Raw genomic sequence first — 17530 nt, 5'->3', positions numbered from 1 at the left:
AAAGGCCCGAGGCAGCGGCCGAGAGAGCCGGGCAGCAGTCGGGCGGGGACCCGGACACGCCAGCGCGCCGAGTAGGACGTGCGGACTCGGGCGGCCGCCGAGGGGCGTGACCGGCGCAGCCGGGGGGCGTGGCCTCCGCCGGGGCTGTACCAAGAGAGCGGGCCGTGGGGGCCGCCGAGCTCCGGGCGCGGCGCGCGCAGCCTGCGGGCGCGGGGTGGAGCCGCGGCGGCCCCGCCCCCACCCCCGGCCGGCGAGGGCGGTGGTAGCGGCCGGGGGGGATCTGGGCCTGCGTCCTGCGCGGGGCTCGAGAGAGCTGCCCGGCCGCCCGCGGTGAGTGTACGCGTCCGCGGGCGCCCGGGCGCGGGGCGGCTGGGTTCGGGGCCCGGCGTGCCGGGGGCGCCGGGGACGGGTGGGCTCCCGGGCTGGGCGTGGGGATGGGTCTGCTGCGCGGGTCCCGCCTCGGTCCTGCCCGTCCAGCCCACTCCTGAGGCTGCGGCTCGGGAGCGCCGAGGATTCAATCCCCCGCCCGGCAAGGGCCCCTGGGCCTCGGCTTCACCATCTCCGAGTTCTGCCGCTGTGCCTCAGTTTCCCCGCAGGAAGCTTCCTGTTGCCGTGGACGCGCGTGGCGGGTTCTGGGGACTCGCTCTGCGCCGTCGGGGGCGACCCGGGGCTGGGGGGTGGTGACAGGTGCCTTGGTGGCTACCGCCTGGTCTTTGCCTGACTAACGTCACCCTTAGGTCCCAGGAGGTCACCGGGTAAAAGGTCGCGGTCCCCCGGGGAGGTGCGGGGTGCCGTCCAGGAACTCGGCCTTTGGCCTTTGCTCTCTGCGGCCAGGCCCCTCCTCTGATCTGGACTGGAGCAGGGGGCCTTTCGGGGAAGGGAGCGGCCACCTCTCTTACGCCCATCAGTTTCTTTGGGGGTGGGGTGCTGCTGGAATGTGGGTCGGTGGACCCCTTCCCGGGAGTAGGGCGCGCACCGCCTGTGTACCCCCAAACGCTGAGGGTCTGATGCTTCAGTGGGAGTTCCTTTCGGGGGGCGCCTTTCAGGGGGTCCCCTCTCCAGTGGCCCTCCGTGCGTTGCTGCCGGTCCTGGGTGCTCCTGTCTGAACCATCCCTAGGTTCTGCCTGTACAAGTGGCCGGGGTGGCCATGGGCTCCTGGTTGATGTGTCCCCCTACTCCTTCTTCGGGCTTCTCTAACGCAGTCGCGCTGTGCTCTTGAGAGAGGGGCCAGGGGTCCCCCACATTCCATGGTCCCTGAGGTAAAAAAACTCTTGGCACCTTCGGCGTCCTCACGTGTTCTGGGATCAGGATCCGGAGTAACAGCTCCCGGCTACCTGCGGCCAAAATTCCCCAAGGGGTTCCCAAAATTCATCCTTTCTGGCACTTGCGGAAAAACACCTCAGGGAGGAGGCAGAGATAAGGGGAGCCCCAGGGATATCCTTCAGCGCCTGGAAGTGACCCCATCAGGCCTGAGCAGGCCAGCAAGCAGGACCTGCTGGTGACTCGGGATGAGTCTCCTTGTTCTTGAAAATCAGGCTGAGTCAGATCAGTCTGTGTTCTGGGGAGGTAGGACTAAAGTCAGGACAGTTAAACCCAGGGAACTTTCAGGTTAGTAAGAACTTAGCTTTTCTGGGGCTGGAGTGATCCTTACTTGCCATGCACACTGTCCACCAGGGTTCCTTCACCGGCACCCCATATAGTCCACTGAGCTCCGCCAGGTGAACCCTCCACTCGCCTCTAAAAAAAAAAAAATTGAGTTTTGAGTTTTTAAAAAAAGGGGGGAATTTAAAAAAAAAAAGAATTTAGCGTCTCAGCAACTTGGTTTTGCCCCTTGCCATGGAAGCCTCTTAAGTTCTGCTACCTTTCGTGCTCCGTGGCGGAAGACCCTCCAATCCTGGCTTTGCGCTGCCAGCCTGGCATGCACCCTGGCACCCCGGACTTGGTGTGTGTCAGTTCACTTCAAAACCAAGATCAGTGCCCAGAGCGATAGCACAGGGGTTAAGGCCTTGTATGGGGCAGGCCTGGGTGCAAATCCTGATATCACACGGGGTCCCCCAAGCACCACTTGGAGGGATCCCTAGGCACTGCCAGGTGTGGCTCAAAAACAGAAGATCAGGAAAGAGTGAAATGAAAAATGACCGGATTTATGAAAATGTACATTTTCTGTTTGTGAAACTATTAAGTGCTCATATATATACACATACATATGTATATATACATATATGTGTATATGTACATGTATACACATATGTACTTTCGTACACATGTATATCCAAGTTATACATACAAGTTTTCTTTATGTTTTGGGCCACACGCGGCAGTGCTCAGAGTTTACTCCTGGCTTTACTCTCAGGGATCACTCCTAGTGGTGCTGAGGGGATCCTATGGGATGCCAGGGATTAAACCGAGGTCATTCATGTACACGGCAAGCACCTTACCCTCATAACTATCCCTCCAGCCCTCAGGTGCTCAATATTTTTTTTAAATTACAAAAATATAGAATGTAGTGAATATCCTGCATAATCCCTTACAGTGAGACCAGAAAAAATAATCCTTACTGGTTGTGAGGACATTTTCGAGATATCTTTGGTCACATATAAAAATATTTTTTATTACTCACTTTTTTCTTTTCCCGAAAATTAACAATCACTGTCACTGTCATCATCATCATCGATTTCCTCGAGCAGGCACCAGTAACGTCTCCATTCGTCTTCGCTCTGAGATTTTAGCAAGTGCCACATTGGAGGCTCTTTCAGGGTCAGGAGATTGAGACCCATTATTGTTACTGGGTTTTGGCATATCGAATACGCCACGGGGAGCTTGCCAGACTCTGCCGTGCGGGCAGGATACTCTCGGTAGCCTGCCGGATTCTCTGAGAGCGAGAACTAGGCCCGAAAATTCACAAACATGAGAAAATTAAAAACAACATGAGGGGTGCATAGGGTGGGTGTTCAGGGACTGTTTCTGGGCTCTGTGCTCGGGAGTGATCCCTGGTGATGCTTGGGTAACCATATATGCTATGCCAGGGACTTTGAATCTGGGTCATGCATGGTTGATGTAGCTGTGTGCAAGGCCTTACATGCTGTATGATCTCTCTGGCCCCTCAGACATTTTTAATTCAGTAAACTTTATTTGGCTTTTTGTTTGGTTTTGTTTTGGGGCCACAGCGGGCAATGCTCAGAGGTTACTCCTGACTCTTCACTCAGGAATCACTCCTGGTGGTGCTTGGGGACCTTATGGGATGCTGATCCAGCCTGGGTCGGCCGCGTACAGGGCGAGCTCCCTCCCTGCTATGCTATCACTCCGGCCGATGGGGCTGCTTTCTGTTACCTAACATGATGTCTTCCTGCATCATGAAGGAAAGACGCATCCCCTCTCAAAGGAAAATAGTTACCAACAAATGACAGAATATTTAAGTAACCAAAATGTTTTGGTGGGGGAAATGCATGTAATTTGCGTTTTTTTTAATTCTGCTGCAGTGAGTATATTCTAGAAGTACATGAACTACACAGCGGATATCCTCCCTAAGCTTGCACTTAGATCTCTCTGTGGAGGAAAATCCTACAGAGAAGAGCGTGTGTGCAGAAGTGGTGTGATTAAATGGCAATAGATTGACCAAACTCCCAGCCAAAAAGGGTACTTCTGGCCAGAGCCATAGTTCAGCAGGGAGGGCCCTGGGTTCAGTGCCCTGCACCCAGATGGTCTCTTGACCCCCTCGTGAGTGATCCCTGAGCACAGAGTCAGGAGTAAGCCCTGAGCACAGTCAGGGGTGGCTCTCAAACCAAAAAGACCAAAACCAAAAAGGGTATCTTGCTTCATGCCCCCCACAGAGAGCATCTTGCTTTGGTTTTTGTTTTTGAGTCAGACCTGGCGGTGCTGGGGGCTACTTCCAGCTGGACAGTGACTGGGACCTGAGCGGTCCTGCATGTAGAGCAAATGACCCAGTCTGTTGAGCCACCTCCCTGGCCCCAGGATTGTTTAGGAGGAGGGGTTTGAATCACTTGGAGGTGCTCAGGGCTGACTTCTGGCTCTGTGCTCTGGGGTCACTCCTGACCGAACTCAGGGGGCCCTGTGGAGTGCTGGGAATCCAACCTCGATCAACAGTGTGCTAGGCAAGTGCCTTAACCCCTGTACATCTCCAGCCCCCTAGAATCATCATTGTGGATTCAGAATTCTAAGGCTCATGCTGAAAACTAAATGGTCCCTGCAGGGATGCTCGGATTTCAGGGAAACCTGTGTTAAGTTTCGTGTGTCATGTGTGCAGTACCCTCTGTGTGCACTTTTTCAAGTTCTGGTTCCCCCAGAAGACTGGTTTTTCTGTGTCCCCTAAGCAGGTGGGGAGCATTCTCCCGAGTGTTCTCCCCAGGTCAGGCTCTGGGGCTACTGCTCACAGGACCCCCTCTCCCCCCCGCGGTGTTGGCTCTTCTGAGTGCCAAGGATTCTCGAGCTCTGAAAGGGAAAATTCCCAGTTCACAAAATCACAGATTCACCTGTGTGTTCCTCCTGGCCTGCGCTCAACCCTCGAGGGTTTCTGTGTCTCTCCTGTGGGTCTCGCTAGACATTGCGTCACATACAAGAAACCTCAGTGTGGGGCTGGAGTGATAGCACATCAGAGAGGGCGTTTGCCTTGCAAACGGCCTACCCAGGTTCAATTTCCAGCATCCCATATGGTCCCCTGAGCACCACCCGGGGTTATTCCTGAGTGCAGAGCCAGGAGTAACCCCTGTGCATCTCCGGGTGTGACCCAAAAAGCAAAGAAAAAAAAAACAAAAAAGAAACCTCAGTGTTTGACAGAGGACACCGGCTCCCTGTGACCCTTTTTTTGTGGGATGGGGGGATGCACACCCAGTGATGCTCAGGGTTACTCCTGGCTCTGCACTCGGGAACTACTGTTGGTGCTCTGGGGACCATATGGGATGCTGGGGATCAAACCCAGGTGAGTCATGTGCAAGGCCAGTGCCTGCCTGCTGTCCTGTCTCTCTGGCCTTGACCCGGGACTGTTTTTATAGAAAGGCTGCAGCACTCGGTATGCTCCCCGCCCTGTTTTTATAGAAAGGTTGCAGCACACGGCATGCTCCCTGCCCCCATTGCTCATCGTTTTGTCCACTGGTGATTCAGACAGAGAGCAGCGGGGAGAAGTGACCCCATGCCAGTTAACTGTCATTCAGGGGCACCGCCAGTGCTGGCCCGGCCCAGTCCTTGTTTTCTGTACCAGTGAAATGGGGGAAAGAGCCCCGTTCCCTGGGGTGTGGCGCTTCCACCCTGAGTGGTCCCCGTTGTTGGTGACTCTTGTCCCTGACGAATGGCACTTAAAGCACGTGTGTGGGCCTCGGGGCCCAAGTGTCTGCGGCAGGCGCGTTCCGCCACTTGAGAACCCCCGAGAGGAGGGCGCGGGCGTCCGGGGGAGCTGAGGCGGCCCTCGTGTTCTCTACAGTTCGGGGGGCCTGAGAGGCTCTCCCGGGAAGGTGACATCTGAGTTGAGTGGAGGAGGCTCAGGAGGAGGCCATGGCACCCCTAGGCGCCGGCCCCCAGCAGGTTGAGTTGTGGGTACTAAGAGGTGCATGTCCTTCCTTCCGGAGGCTCAGGCGCCTGTCTCCAGGCGCCCCCCTCAACCCAGGGGTGCTGTTCATGGTCGCATATGTGTCTAGGGGGGTGGCAGGAGAGGAGGCCGCCGGGGCAGGCTGATGGAGATGCAGCTTTGGGTAAGGGTGGGAGGACTCGCCTAGAGCTGGGCCCGTGGGGCAGTTGTACCCACTTCAGGTGTCCAGCTCCTGCTGAGCTGAATCTGAAGGAAGACAAAGGGCTGCTCTGAGACCTCCCGCCGAGTCACGGCGACCTGGTAAAGCACCTGTCCACCTAGGACACACAGGTCTGGGGCGGGGCTGACCAGCTGAGACTTTGCCTTGGTTTAGTCACTGTTTTTAATCTCCTGCAGTTTTATCTTCCGGGCCTGGTCCCACGGCCCCGCCACCAGACGGACCCCACCTGTCCGCTTGGCCCTCCACGTTGCCGCTGGTGCTTATTATGCAAGTGCTCCAGAGCCTGTTCCGGGCCAGGCTGGGCCTGTGCAAAGGTTTGAGGCTGAGCAGGGACGTGTGAACTTGCGCTCACCTCTGAACCCAGACATATTGACTCTGTATCTGTATCGGGAGCCCGTTAGAGCTCGGTTTTCACTGCAAACAGGCCTGGCGGTTCCGGGATGCCCCGGCCAGGCTCCAGCCAATAGTGCCCGGCCGCTCTCGGAGGTGGGGTTTGGGTTTGGCCGGGACACTAGCCAGGCTTTGGAATTGTTCCCATGGGGCTCTGTGGTCTCATGAAGAGCAGTTTCTGGTTTGCGGTTGTTTAAGAACAGGACACCGGTCCCTTACATAACACCCTTTGTCAGCCCCAAAGGTCGCGAGACCCGCCCACCTCCACCTCCCTCTGCTTCTCCCTGGAAACCCTGGGGAAGGTCTTGCCTGCTTGTGGCCTGGCCCCCAGCCCCATCCTCTGGGTCAGGAAGCTCCAGGCCCCACCCCCGTCCCCCTAACACTTCCTCCCCTGACCCCCCAAACTTTCTCAGCTCTGTCCATGGTACCATCCACGGTCAGACTGAGCTCAGAACCCTTGCTGCCAAGTACTTTCTTGCTGTTTTGTGTCGGATTTTGGTCTGTTTTCTTTTTTGTTTTGTTTTGTTTTGTTTTTGAAATTTTTTTCTTCCTCTTCTCCATCTACATATACAAAGGACATGGAAGTGTTGCTTGTGACAAAAGAGTCTCAGAGCTGGGGAACTGGCTCAGAGAGTCAGAGCACTGTCACTGGCTGTCCGCAGGAGACCCACCCTCCCCACCCCACCCCCGAAACCTGGCCCACCCTCAGCCCCCATGTGAGTTCCTGGGTGACATTGGAAGGGCCCAGAAAGGTAGACAGGAGGCTGAGATAGGGGCTTCCCAATAGGATTTTTCTTATCCACCTGTACATGAAACTTCAAACATTTTCACTTCCTACTACCATTGGTCATTTATTCGATAATGACAAAAAATCAGTTTACAATGGAAGAGAGAGAACTCAGGTCTTCCCCACCAATCCCAAGCAGTCTGAATCTGTCTAGCTCTGTCTGCAGCAGTTGGTTGGGTTATGGGGGGCTGGAGAGCGGGCCCAGAGGTTGCAGCACACAGCCTGCATGCAGGAGGCCCGTATCATCCCAGCACCACATGGCGCCTGGTGCCCTGATCAGGGTGGCCGCCAAACCAAAACACTTAGAATGAAATATGTGCAAGGACGCTGAGCTGACCTGTGAGTGTCTCGTGTGTCAGGGCCCTGGTAGCGTAGTGACCTCGGTGTCCTGTGGTCACCGAGATGTGGGCCACAAAGCACTGAGAACATGCCTTAGAACCTGGCCCTGCACCAGCCCTTCTGGGCTTTGTCTGGCCTTGGAACCATGTCCGCACTGCCTTCAAGGCCTCTGTTCTTCAGGGTTCTGCTGGGACAACCTGGTGATGATCAGACCTTACTCCTGGCTCTGCACTCAGGGATCACTTCTGGTGGGCCTTTGGGGTCAGGACCCTATAGGATGCCAGGGGTCAAACTCAGGTCAGCCACTTGCAAGGCAAGCAACCTACCGGCTGGACACTGGCTCTAGCCGCTCTGCCAGATTTTGAGTGTGTTGGCTTTCCAGACCCACGCTCTCAGCAGAGCCAGGAACCTGTTACAGAGCCGGCCAAGACTCATCACTCATAGATGTTGATGTTTGTGTTAATCCAGCCATATCCAAGTGTGAGCCACCTTTGACATGCGCAGTTGTGTCAGTATGGTTTTGGGGCCACACCTGGTGATGCTCAGAGGGTTACTCCTGGCAGTGCTTGGGGGATCATATGGGGTGCTGGGGATTGAATCCAGGTCGGCCTTGTGCAAGGCAAGCGCCTTCCCCGCTGGCCTGTTGCTCCGGCCCTGGTTCACCGTGTTAAGAGAAGGGTGTGGTGCTCCATCGTACTGAGCTGTTCGAGTGCAGCTGGGCCGTCAAGCGTGCTGAAGGCACGGCTAAGCCAGGTGGGGCAGCAATGCAGTGACCAACCCTTGGCCTTAGGATTTCGAAACCAAGAGGACCGAGCAATAGCACGGGTGAGAGGGAGGGACCTAGGGGTGGACTCAGGTGACTCAAGGACAGTGGGGGAGGGTCTTGGGCACATCGGTGGTGGCGAAGGTGCAGTCTGTCCCTTGGTATCTCAAAACCTGAAGCCTCAAGGCGCTGGTAGCCAGGTTACCTGAGGTACAGTAAACACAGAGAACCAAAGAGGATAAGAAAGGTAGCTCAGAAAACAAAGGCGGGCTGCACAGCCAGCCTCCGTGGACGAGACGGCCACCGCGTCACTGGGCCTCTGCAAAGGCCACAGAGCTCAGGCCGTGAGCCGTGTCACGCTCCTGTGTTTAAGGGGACACGCCACAGAAAAAAGGCAAAGAGAGAGAGAGGTGTTCAGGGCCTGGGCTCGGAAGAGCGAAGCAGGTCTTTCAGTAAGACTGTTTCTACAGAGGGCTGGGTAGTCCAGTGGGGAGGGTGCTTGCCTTGCATATGATCAACCCAGGTTCTATCCCCAGCACCCCTTAAAAAGTCCCCCAAACACTGCCAGGATTGATTCCTGAAAGCAGAGCCAGAAGCAACCCCTGAGCATTGCGGGGGGTGGCCAAAAATAAGTAAATAAATAACAAAAAAGACTGTTCTCACTGCCTGCCCTCTGGGCCACCACCTGCACCCATGAACCCAAACTCCATCCCTTTGTAGCACGCCGTGAGTTTTCTGCCAATGTCTCCTGTCCCTGGCTGCGCTCCGGGGCCACACCTACTAAACGTGCTCACGTCTCCTCTACCGCCTCCTACCCACGCAGATGTTTTCTCAATTGGAGTGAGGGTACGCAGCCGGGGCAAGAACACCCCTCCAAAAATGGGTATTAATGGTGGATTGTTGTTGCTTGGGGCTTTGTTTAGTGTGTATCCCCTGGCATTCTCCCTGAGAAAGTGACTGTTTTTCTCTGCGGGGGAACCTTGAGAACACATAAATCCTGTTTCTCCTGGGATTTTTGCTCACTAATTTTTTAACGCATGATGGTAGGTCTGGCGCCTGCAAGGAGAACACGGGCTTCTCCAGAGTGGAAAAAGCAGGTAGAGAGATAATATGTCTCCTTAACACTGTGCATGGTCTTATGTAACTTTTTCTTTCTCTCTCTTTCTCCCCTCTCTCCTTTCTCCTCTCTCTCTCTCTCTCTCTCTCTCTCTCTCTCTCTCTCTCTCTCTCTCTCTCCCTCTCTCCCTCCTCCCACTACATTTATTTGTGGGGATTTTATGGTAAGAAAGAGCTGCTTGCTCCTTTCTCCTTCTTGATTGTGTCAATAAGGACTCGGAGTGGTTGTTTTATGCTGTGGCTAAGCTCATATTATTCGGCTAGTGGGAGGAAGAGGAAGCTAAGGAAACTTTCGATGGCACCAAGAAGAAAAACTTGGGAATGAACAAGGAGGTGTAAAACTTTTCAGGCTGCAGATAGCACACCATTGCTAGAAGGAAATAGAAATTGCCTAATGGGTGGGGAGACTTCACGGGAAGGTGTTACTGTCCCCCAAGGTGAGATCCAGACTCACCCGATCCCTGATCCCTGATGGAACCACAGTGGCACTGTGGGCAGACCTGGGAAGGCAGGTCTGCAAACTCCTCTGGAATCGAAAGAATCTGCAGATGGCCAAGAGCAGTCTGGAAAAGGAAACGCCAGTTTGACAACACAGCTCCTGATTGTGAGACGCTCTGTAAAGCTGCATAAGGACTGAGAACTGGGAGTTTCCAGACAAATGCATCAGCTGCTTCCTTATGAGGGGTCACACCTGCCGTATCGTGGTGCCACTCCTGACTCAGTGCCAGCTGGCAGCACTCAGTGCCCCAGGGTCACCAGAATGGCACCCAACAGTGCTCAAGGGCCACCAGCGCGACATCCGCAGATACAAAGGGCGCCTTGTAGTACAGGGACCAAACTCCAGGCCTTGCCACTGGGCTGTCTCCCCAACCCGACTTGGTCGTTAGGGAAGTGATCTTTTGCCAGCAGCACCAGGAGAGCTGGATCCCCACATGCAGAGAATGAACCTGGGCCCCGCCTCCCCGGAGAAGGACCAGCTCAGGGACGAAGAACTGATTGTAAGAGCCAGAGCCCCCCACCCTGAGACCGCGCAGGCGTGCACCCGTAGGACGTTGGAGTTGGTGGTGATTTATGACTGTTACACTTAAACTAAGCCTCTAGCGAAAGAGTGGATAGTTACAGGATGGATGTTTGCGTTCCCCTAAAATTGACAGTTGAAAACCTTAAACCTTCACCTGAGGGTCTTTGGTGGGACCTCGGAGAGCCCGGCAAGCTACCGAGAGTATTCGATACGCCAGACACAGTAACAACAAAGTCTCCAATGGAGACGTTACTGGGCCCGCTCGAGCAAATCGATGATCAACGGGAGGGCCTTTACCTTACCTTTACCTTTGGGGGTGCTTAGGTTGTGAGGGTGGAGCTCATGCTAGGATTGGTGTCCTTAGAAGAAACGGGTGAGTTTGTAAGTCTGTAACTGTATCTCACAGTGATTCATTAAAAAATATATTAAAAAAAAAAGAGAAGAAGAAATGGGTGAGGGGCCAAGGTGATAGTATAGCAGATAAGGTGCTTATCTTGCACACAGCCAGTGGCTGACTTGGGTTCGATCCTCAGCGTCCCATATGGTCCCCTCGACACTTCCAGGAGTGATTCCTGAGTGCAGAGCCAGGAGTAACCCTTGAGCATCACAGGGTGTTGCAGACAAACAGAAGACAGGTGAGCTTGTTTCTCTCTATGCTCTCTGCCCGTGAGGCCTACACTGAGGACAGAGTTCTTTGTCCACTGCCTATTTCTCCTGGCACTGGACCGCAGGTACCGGCATCTATGCTGTTCTATGAGAAATGGACATTTCTGACTCTAGCTCAGTACCCTGCAGTTTGTTATAGTAACCTGAGCTAAAATGTGGATGGCATCAAACTCTCTTTAAAGCTTTTGTGCCCCGAAGGAAAATACCAAGAGAGTGAAAGCCAGAGAGTGAGTATCATGGGAACACGAACTCTCAAAAAATGCAAAACCCCCGAGTTAAAATTGACGCAGAGTTGGACTAGGGAATGTGGCTCAGTGGTGAACTGTAGGCTTTACATGATTGAGGCCCTGGGTCCAACTTTGGCACCGCCAAAATAATCAAACCATACCAAAACAAAACCCCACAAAACCCAAAACAACAAAGCAACAACGGTGGAATAGATACCTTTCCAAAGAAGGTATAACTGATCAAGCACAGGACGAGCAGCTCAGCCTCCCTAGTTAGGGAGATAAGTACCACTTCTTACCCTCTTGGATGGTTATTTAAAACGAAAACAGTCAATAATGTGGGGTGAGGGTCTGGCTGTGTGGGGAAAGCCATGCCTTATGGGAGAGCAGAGTTCACTGGGGGCTGGAGAGAGATGCTCACGGGGCTGGATCGCTAATCGGCCTGGAGCATGTGGTTTGCTTGCTGGATGCCTGGCTTCTGTCCCTGGCACTGCGAGGTCCCCTGAGCACTGCTGGGTGTGGCCCCCAAACCAAAAATAAGTAAACAGCGCGGGTGTATTTGCTGTGGAAAAGTTTGGCATTTCCTACATTCCTTAAACAAAGAGTGGCCCGCAGATCTGCTTGTTAAATACCCAAGAGAACCGAAAACAGGTACTCAAGTGATTGGCACGTCATTGCATAGCATTATTGATCACAAACCGCCAGTGGAAACAGTGCACAGACCCTTCGCTGGCCAGTGGGTCCATCAGAGGAGTGTTTGTGAAGTGGAGTAGAGCTCCCATCTCTGCAGGGTTTCCTCACACCACTGATGCTACCTTTAGCACTGAGTGGGGACTAGCCCCCCAGCACTGTGAGGTGTGTCCCCTCCCTCTTTCCCCCCAAAGAGCACTGTAGCACTGTCCTCCCATTGTTCATCGATTTGCTCGAGTGGGCACCAGTAACGTCTCTATTGTGAGACTTCTTGTTACTGTTTCAGCATATTGAATGCATCATGGGTAGCTTGCCAGGCTCTGCCGTGTGGGCGTGATACTCTCGGTAGCTTGCTGGGCTCTCCTAGAGGGGCGGAAGAATCGAACTGGGGGCGGCCCAGGTCAGCATCGCAAAACAAATTTTGAATCCATTCTGCAGAGCCAAAGAGGTCACATTTGCATGATAAGTCCCTAACCTTATACAACCCTGATCAACTCTGACTGTCCCTGGACAGAGGAAAAGGGGATTCTGGCCCGCTTGGCTGGACACATGTCAGGAACCGCTTTTCCTTTGGGGTGATGCTGCTGAGTGTCTGGAAGCAGAGTGGCATGCTCAAGGCAGCATGGCGATTCCTGACTGGTGCCAGGGGAAGTTTTGTTTTCCGTGGTCTCAGTGCTGTCAAATGCCTCTCAGCAGTGACTGTCTGGCTCAGGTGTAGCCGAAGCTAGTGGGAGCCCCACTGTTGGGAGCCCAGTTTTCCCAAGCGCTCCCTCCATTGGTCACATCACAAGGTGCTTCAGACTCTTCCCTGGCTTCCCTTGTCCCAGCCCTCATCCACAGTCTCTTTAAGAAGCCTGGTTCTACCTGGACTTCATCCGCGGTAGCCCACTGGGTTCCGCTAGGCCCCGTCTATGGTGATCCTGGAATCTGAGCTCAGAGCCAGTAATAAGCCCTGAGCACTGCTGGGTGTGAGCCAACATCAGAAAAAGTAAAAAAGGACCAGGGAGATAGTACAGAGGTTAAGGTGTTTGCCTTGCATGAGGCCGACCCAGGTTCCATCCCCCGGTCACAGGCTCTGGAGAGATGGTCCAGCAGGTAAGGCAATAGCCTTGCATATGGCTGGCCCAGGTTCAATCCCTGGGCACTCCATATGGTCATCTGAGCCCATCAGGAGTGATCTCTGAGCAGAGCCGGTTATGCCTCCACCTGTCCCCCCCCCCCCACCCCCCCCCCCCCCACAAAAACAACCCAAAACGATGAACAGTTGGGCTTATGGTTTTGCAGGCCTGTGAGTGTCTCTGTCCCGGTGGCAGCATTTCCTGACTCCCTTGATGGGGTCTGGGTTCCCCTGCATCTCGGCCAAGCCCTCCTACACAGTGCTGCCACTCCCCGTGGGTGGGACAGTGTCTGGAGGAGGCCTTCCTGCCTGTCCCCCTCTCACCCCCGACCTCTGCCATTGCCCATGGTGTGTCTCTCCAGCAGAAAGCCCTCCCAGCCCACAGAGGCTCCCAGCCATGACCCAGCGCCACCCTCTCCGGTGCTCTACTCACAGTGGGGCTCACCTGCATCCCAATGTCCCCACGGCATCTGGCCCCCCTGGTACAGGACACACAGCATCCTGGGCAGAGGGCACGCTGAGTGAACTGCCTGCCTCATGGCAGGCCTGCTGTGTGTGTGTGTGTGTGTGTGTGTGTGTGCACGCATGTGTGTGTCGCGCACGTGTGCCAGGGCTCACACTCACGTACATGCCTGCCCAGCTTCTGCCCAAAGCTTGAGCAGTACCCGGATTGGGGTTCCCCAAACCCCACCCCTTCCCGGCTACTGATGTTGTTTTATAATCTAGTGGGCTGCAGAGAACACTGGGGTTTGCTTTGCTCCCCTTGATGCCAGGTGGCCCTGTCCTGAGTCAGTGGACGATTTCCTCCCTTTAGGAATTGGGGTGGGGGAGACGTTTGAAAATTTGACAGAATGCTATTCGTGAGCCTGACCAGTGAACAGGTTGCTTTTCTTGTCGGCTTTTGTTTCCTTGGCCAGACTGGAACTAGTCGGGGTCACTTGGCATGCCAGAGCTGAGCTGTTTGCATTAAGGTGCCATGTTTTTCCTTTGAGGGCCAGGGAAATGTATAAAGATAGCCCATGTGGACGGTCCACTGGTGCTGGGCGGTCGGACGGCCATGTCTGGGCTCAGCCCCATGTACATAGTCCTGGGGGCCAGTGGCCAGGGGCCAGGCACGGCGGCCAGGTGGGTCATTCCATTCCTCTGATGTTAGATGTATTTTATAATAAACGTGGAAAAAGGGGTAGGACAGAAGTAAGTGGTGGACATTTGGATTCTGTTTCATGGTTATTGGTTTTTTTTTAATTTTTTTTTTTTTAATTTTGCAGATTTTCTTCAGTGGATTTGCATTTTTGTTTGTTTTTGATTTGGGGCTGCAGCCAGCATTGCCTAGGGGCTATTCCTGGCTCTGTACTTAGGGGTTGTCCTGCAGTGCTCAGGGGTTATCCCCACCCCTGACGTGTCGCTGGGCCTTGAACTGGCCCTTGAACTGGCCCTCCCGCATGCAAAGCGTGAGCTCAGCCCCTCGGGCTGTGTGTCTGGAATGGATTGTAAACTTCATTTTGAAATGCTTTCGGATTTTCAGAGAGTGGCAAAAACAGTGCCACATTTCCGTTCTCTCTGTCTTTCAAATTCAAGGACATTTCCTTTTTTCCTTTTCTGTATTTGGGCCACACCTGGTGGTGCTTGGGACTCTCTCCTGGTTCTGTGCTCAGGGGACCCAAGGTGGTACTGGGGATCAAAGGGGGGCGCAGCCACACAGACACATAGAGAGCCAGTGCCATGTCCCTGTACTGTCCTCGTGACGCCCTGTGCCATTGCTCAGTGTGTTCGGACTCTCCAGGTCCAGGCCCGTTCCACTGTGGCCATCCTCTAGTTCCCACTGGCAGTGGATCACTTCTCGTCCCTCTCTCCGTCTTTTCCTGAGTCTGGACAACATCCCTCGCTTTGGAACGACTTCCGTTCCCTCAGGGATGGGGCTCCGGGCCAAGTTTGGGGCAGAATATCCCTCCCCGAGAGGGGACGCTGTGGACCGAGAGTGGCAGCGTGGGGTGCGGTCACCTTCTGTGGCATTGCTCTGCTGCGACCAGGTTCCCCCGGTGGAACCAGGCTGGGGGGCTTTGGTTCTAGTCTGAAACCCTTGTCCTGTGGTGGTCGCCAATCGCTGATTCTCTGAGGTCTCTGCATCCTCCCCTTACACAGCTGGCCCTACTCTGTGCAGCTGGCCCTACTCTGCGGAAGAACTTCCCACTGGGTCTGTATCCACGTCAGCCTTATTCATTATTCTTTCAGTTGTAAATGCATTTATTGATTTTTTTTTACAGGAATAATCTTTATTTATTTTGATGTTTGGGTCACACCTAGTTGTGCTTAGGGCTTACTCCTGGCTCTGCGCTCAGGAATCACTCCTGGTGGTGCTCAGAGAACCTCATGGGATGCCAGGGATCGAACCCGGGTCTGCCACGTGCAAAGCAAGTGCCCTCCCCTCTGTCCTATTGCTCCGGCCTCAAAAAGTCTCGATGCTTAGGTTGCCTGAGAGTCAGCCACCAGGAACCCCCGCGGAGCCCCCCCCCCCGGGAAGTGGACTCCTTTATGTTTTGACATGTTCCCATCATTCTTGGAATCCTGGTTCGTCTCCGGCAGAGCCAGGGTCCCCACACCCACCCCATTTCCTGTCTGGTTCCAGAGTCCCCCCAGATCCCTTCAGATGAAGAAGGGAATTTGGAAACCAAACCAAGGCCCAGTGGAGTACTGTGGACTCGGCGTGGTCCTGAGCACCGTCTATGTGACTTCACAGCCCAGATCCGGAGAACCCCAAGATATAGGTGCAGGTCAGCACCTTGTTTCCTGGGTCTTCTCACTTCTGGGCCTCTGGGCAGAGCTGCTCGCTAGAGGGCATCCCCTGACCAGTGCCAGGAGCAGCCCTGGACATGGGAGCCCGGAGTTGTCCCTGCACATTCCCCAACGTGACACACACACACACACACACACACACACACACACACACACCCTCCCCTCTGTGTGTTTGCAGAGCTGTCCTGCACAGCTGTGGGCCCTGGCTGTTCTCCGCGCTCTTTCTACCCTCACAGCGCCTTTCTTCAGCAGTGACAAAGCCAGCCAACAGAATGGTCCTTCATTTTCTCATGTGACAGAAAGACTGGCCAAGGCTGGGGGCCAGAGCGATAGGACAGTGTGGAGGGCGCTGGCTTTGCACGTGGACAACCTGGACTTGATCCCTGGCACCTCATAGGGTTCCTGTCAGGAGTGACACCTGAGTGCAGAGCCAGGAGTAAGCTCTGAGCACTGCCAGGGTGGCCCCATAGCCCCCCACATCCCCCAAAAGACTAGCCACTGTTTCACAAAAGGACAAAGTAGAGGCCCCTTGTTAAGGCTTCACTGGGGCTGGAAAGAGAACAGCGGGGAAGGCGTTGGTCTTACACTTGGCCAACCCGGGTTCGATTCCTGGCACCCCCTAGTGGTCCCCTGTACCCCGCTAGGAGTGATCCCTGAGTGCAGAGCCAGGAGTAATCCCTGAGCACAACCGGGTGTGGTCCCAAAATGGAAAAACAACCAAAACAAAACCAAAATTTGAAAAGCTGCTCCCTAGAGGAAATCAGTTAGTCCTGTCTTCTGCATTTGTTTTCTGGAGAAATACAGAATGCTTTGATTTTATGAATGGTTTCCTAATGACCATCTAAACCGTTTGGATTTTCTTTCCTTTTTATGTAACGCGCGTTGGCAGCTTAAGTGCTTCACAACATTCCGTTGATGGGAATAGAAAACATAAACATCCAGCTCGGGGCTGGTACACGCCGTGCTGCCCTGCACAGGTCACTGGGCCAGCAAGAGGCACATTCCAAGATGATAATCACTGGACCTGAGGGCCTGGGCGCATTTTCCTTTGAGAAAATATAGAAAAATAGATTTCTGGGAGCCAGGGCGGCGGGTCAGCAGTAGGACACAATGCTTCCTGTGTGTGAGGCTTTGGGTTTGGTCCAAGGCACCACATTAAAATGAGACCCTAGGGCTGTGTTCTGATGGCGACCCCCGTGGCCTCGGGAGGCACTTCCTTTCTTTCCTCCTTCCTTCCTTTCCTTTCGTTTCGTTTCCTTTCCTTTCCTTTCCTTTTCTTCTTTCTCTCTCTCCCTCTCTCCCTCCCTCCCTCTCTTTCTTTTTCTTTTGCTTTTTGGGTCACACCTGGCAATATTTGAGGCTTACTCCTGGCTCTGCACTCAGGAATCACTCCTGGCAGTGCTTGGGGGACCATATGGGATGCCGGGGATCAAACCTGGGTCGACTGCGTGCACAGCAAATGCCCTACCCGCTGTGCTGTCGCTCTGGCCCCCTATCTGTTTTCTGAGTCTGGTAGAATGAGTGTCATTTCTTCTAAAGTGTTTGCTGGGATTCACCGGTGATGTCACCTCTGGAACATTGCTTTTTGGTAAAGGTTCTGGCTGCTAGCTGGATTTCTTTCTGAGGATACTCCAGATTTGCCATTTGTGAGTTCCCCGGAAGAGCCGAAGAATTGGACGAACCGAACGAGGTATCTGTCAGACCTGGAGCTAGTTAATCGTCCTCTTTTCTTTTTCCTTCCCAGTCTGGCTGGAGATGGAGCGTATTTGGAGACAGCTTACGTATTAGAAGTCTAAAAATGCGAATCTCGTGGAGGCTGGGTGGATAATTTTGTGGTTGTTTTGAGGTCACATTGGGCATTC

The 17530-nt window shown here is 54.2% G+C and overlaps 1 protein-coding gene across 1 annotated transcript in view; it reads left to right on the top strand.

Annotated features, from left to right (window-relative positions):
* The first annotated feature begins 222 nt into the window (after nucleotides 1-222).
* The window catches only part of LOC130017540 (NADPH--cytochrome P450 reductase), a 40019-nt gene continuing 22711 nt past the window's right edge, over nucleotides 223-17530 (top strand). The window contains exon 1 of the mRNA XM_056108236.1: nucleotides 223-330. The gene's annotated coding sequence lies outside the window, so the exon portion shown is untranslated. The remainder of the gene's footprint in view (nucleotides 331-17530) is intronic.

This window comes from Sorex fumeus, unplaced genomic scaffold, assembly GCF_029834395.1.
Source record: "Sorex fumeus unplaced genomic scaffold, SorFum_2.1 ptg000199l, whole genome shotgun sequence".
Taxonomy (NCBI): domain Eukaryota; kingdom Metazoa; phylum Chordata; class Mammalia; order Eulipotyphla; family Soricidae; genus Sorex; species Sorex fumeus.
The sequence above is the reverse complement of the archived record's forward strand: the minus strand, read 5'-3'. Positions and strand labels throughout refer to the sequence as shown.